This window comes from Mastomys coucha, unplaced genomic scaffold (assembly GCF_008632895.1).
Source record: "Mastomys coucha isolate ucsf_1 unplaced genomic scaffold, UCSF_Mcou_1 pScaffold23, whole genome shotgun sequence".
In the NCBI taxonomy this organism is placed as follows: domain Eukaryota; kingdom Metazoa; phylum Chordata; class Mammalia; order Rodentia; family Muridae; genus Mastomys; species Mastomys coucha.
This window is the reverse complement of record NW_022196906.1, coordinates 89957197-89961109: the sequence shown is the minus strand read 5'-3', so window position 1 is coordinate 89961109 and position 3913 is coordinate 89957197. Positions and strand designations below refer to the sequence as shown.

Here is a 3913-nt window from a genome sequence, read left to right as displayed (position 1 = left end):
CAGCAGAAGTGGATCTCTGTGGAACAGACCCTGCCGCGCTGTCCGATTGTGGGAAGAGCAACCCACTGAGCCTGGAGTGTATTTGTTATTGTAAATTGTCCTCTGCCAGGCAGCAGCAAGCCGTGGGAGGAGGGAGTCTCTGCTGACACAGTTCTCCGTGGTGCCTAGATTGTTCCTAATGAAGGACAGTCTTCCAAATGCGACCTTAGAATCAGAGGGACATTTCTATCCCAGGACAGTAGGAAAGGCAGGTGAGCTCACAACCCAGACACATTTTCCTCTTTCCCCGATGGATGTCAGTGAGGTCAGGGTTTTCAATAGAGCTGGGAGAAGCAACCCTGGTTTGTTTTAGTATTGGAAAGCAGATGTCTCCCATCTCCCTGTCTCCATGAATTACACAAAGCCCTGAGAGCAGAGAACGGGACCTTTGCGGTGTACCTGGAAAATGAGCATTTCCAATTCTTAGTAAACATTCATTTTCCTGTCCCTTTGTTTGTATTTCTCTCCCCCATCTTCTAGTATATGATCTGGTTCTTTGCAAGGAAAAACATTTGAAGCTGGAAATAGATGCTCTCCCCTAAAAAGTGTTCTAGAGCTTTGACAGTCCTGGTGAGGAGGCATTGAGGATGAACTCCCGTTGTGGTCTACTTTGGACCCCACCTCCTGTTTCCCTGGTAATGCCAGACAAATAAATATTAGCTTTGCCACTCCTTGGATTTAAATTATCATAAAAAAAAAAGTGGAGAGGTGGGGGTTGGGTAGGGGTGGTGTCAAACTTTCATTTTATGTCTCAGGGAAGCTCCTTGAGTTTGAGGCCAACTAGTTATACAGTGTGACCCTGCGCAAATAAAGAAATAAATATACAGATAGGGTTGGAGAGATGGCTCAGTGGTTAAGAGCACCGACTGCTCTTCGGAAAGTCCTGAGTTCAAATCCCACCAACCACATGGTGGCTCACAACCATCCGTAATGAGATTTGATGTCCTTTTCTGGGTTGTCTGAAGACAGCTACAATGTATAATATAATAAATAAATAAATTAATTAATTAATATTTTAAAAAAATACACAGATAGATAAGCAAATAAATAATATTAAAGGACTATTCAGTGTTACCCTGCTTAGACAGATAGCTAGGTAGATAGATAAACAGATAGATGATAGATAGACAGACAGATAAATAATATTCAGGAAATCTGAGCTTTGTTGAGACCCAGTAAGAGACTGCTACTTCTTCTTACTCAAAACAATAGACTCGCCAGGCAGTGGTGGTGCATGCCTTTAACCCCAGCGCTTGGAAGGCAGAGGCAGGCAGATTTTCTGAGTTCAAGGCCACAGAGTAAGTTCCAAGATAGGCAGGGCTATACAGAGAAACCCTGTCTCAGAAAGAAAAAAAAAAAAAAAAGAATACACTCTAAGCTCCACCTCTGTAACTGGGTAGATCTGAATTATGCAAAACATGACATAGGATTGTCTTCCCTTTTGAGAGCTAACCCTACTGGGAGGACCTATCTGTCGTCACCTGGCCAGGAGTGCCTCTGCCAGGAAAGCTGGTTGTCCTGAAGCCATGCTACAGAGATGGGAGGAGTAATTATCCTTAATGGGAATTCCCTCCCAGAAACCCCAAGTCATGCAGACTCTTCCTGAACCCCCATCATGGGCGCTGAGGCCCTTGCCTCGTGTAACTCTTTTCCTTCTCTTCTATGCTGGCTAAATCCCGGGCATGCTTTCCCCGACCCCCGGGCTCTGTCTTCTCTGAAGTTCACCGAGCACCATTTCTGCCCTGCAGCTGCCAGGCTGCTATCTGGCTGCTTGGACCCAACTGCGGTAGGCAAGTCTTCGTCTCTTTTCCCCCTTTCTCCCTTCTGGAAACTGCTGGGATTTACAATTTACCAGCTCTGTTGTTTTTCTTTTGAACTCTAATAAAACTGTCCTTGAGTGTTCTAGTTTGCGCTCTGTGGCTGTAATAAACACTCAGCCTAAAAGTAACTAGGGAGAGAAAAAGTTTATTTCAGCTCCACGAAAAGCCATGGTGGAACTTCTACTTGCTGGCTTGTTCACAGGCTCATGCTTTTTTTTTTATTTTTTTTTCATAGTGGATTTAGGTTTATTTTATTCAGTGTGTGGGACATACATAAATTAATGGTTTCTAGGGCTCTGTAGTCATCTGAAGGGCAACAGCCTCACCCTGATTCTCCTTAGAAACTTGATTGTAGCCATGGAGACCTGACAAGTGTAAACTGTTGGATTTTTAACTCAATTGTTTCGAAAGAGCAGAGTACTTGCCCAGGGATGAGGTTGACTCTCCTCACTAACAGACAATACACACACTAGGGAGACTAGCCTGGCTTTATGAGGTGCTACGTCCTACTTTAGTATCTATCACTTGTAGGTTCTGGTTTCTCCAGCAGGAGATTAAGCCTTCTTTGTAAAATAGGACCAGGCCTGTTGTAAAGCTGAAGTTTGTCCTAAATGAATTATTATGTATGAGATGTCCAGCAGAGCACAGAAAACAAAACATCTTTATTTCCCACCAACTGTTTTTTTAATTAGATATTTTATTTATTTACACGTCTTATAATATCTCCTTTTCCAGTTTACCCTCCAAAAAAAAAAGAAAAGAAAAAAAGAAAAGAAAAAAACAAATCAAAACAAAACAAAACAAAAAACCCTGTTCCCTTCCCTTTCACCCTGCTCACCAACCCACCCTCTACCGCTTCCTGGCCCTGGCCTTCCCCTACACTGCATAGAACCTTCACAGAGCTAAGGGCTCTCCTCCCATTGATGACCAACTTGGCCATCCTCTGCTACATATGCTGCTGGAGCCATGACTCCCACCATGTGTGTACTCTTTGGTTGGTGGTTTAGTCCCTGGGAGCGCTGAAGGTACTAGTTAGTTCATATTGTTGTTCAGCCCAGGCCCACCAATCCCAGCGGTGGTACTACCCACCACAATGGGCTAGCCGCACCCACAGCAATTAACAATCAAGACAATGTGCCCTCACTGTAGTGGCACAGGTGATGGCCCACACCTTTGATCACTACATGGTGAGTTCCAGGACAGCCAGTTCTATGCAGAGAAACTCTGCGTGCGTGCATATGAATATAGGCCAGAGCAGGTGATAAGTACCCCGTGTCAAAAACAAAAACAAAAATAATAGCAACAAAACAAAACAAAACGTAAAACAATCATCTCCACAGATATACCCAATCTGATTTAGAAATTTGTCTGCCAAGAATTTCTTCTCGTGCTCGCTTCAGCAGCACATATACTAAAATTGGAATGATACAGAGAAGGTTAGCATGGCCCCTGCGCAAGGATGACACGCAAATTCGTGAAGCGTTCCATATTAAAGAAAAAAAAGGAGAATTTCTTCTCAGAAAACTCCAGAATTGGACTGAGAAGGACGCTCGATGTCCCAAGAGAGAGAATCCCTATATCCCTGGTAACAAAAGGGATTATAATATTTTGGCAATATTTCAGATTATAGACTAACTTCAATTTAACCAACAGTTTCTTTTCCCTCTTTGGAGATTTTTTTTTTTCCCCGAGACAGGGTTTCTCTGTGTAGCCCTGGCTCTCCTGGAACTCACTCTGTAGACCAGGCTGGCCTCGAACTCAGAAGTCTGCCTGCCTCTGCCTCCCAAGTGCTGGGATTAAAGGCATGAGCCACCACTGCCGGACTGGAGATAAATTCTTATCACAATATTCAAACATTTAAAATCCATTTATTATTTAGAAATAGGGTCTGATTTAGTAAAAGTGACTTCAAATTCTATATCCAAGGATGACCTGAATCCTGCTGACTCTGTCTCTGGAATGCTTTTCCTTTTCGTTCACTACTTTGGTATGTGTGATGTATGTATGTATGCATGCATGCATGTATGTATGTATGTATGCATGTATGTTTGTAT

General features: G+C 43.2%; 1 non-coding gene across 1 annotated transcript; it reads left to right on the top strand.

Annotated features, from left to right (window-relative positions):
- Positions 1 to 3246: 3246 nt before the first annotated feature.
- Positions 3247 to 3353, top strand: LOC116074011. The gene has a single exon (XR_004112003.1). It is a non-coding gene; the product is annotated as a U6 spliceosomal RNA (small nuclear RNA).
- The last annotated feature ends 560 nt before the right edge of the window (positions 3354 to 3913 follow it).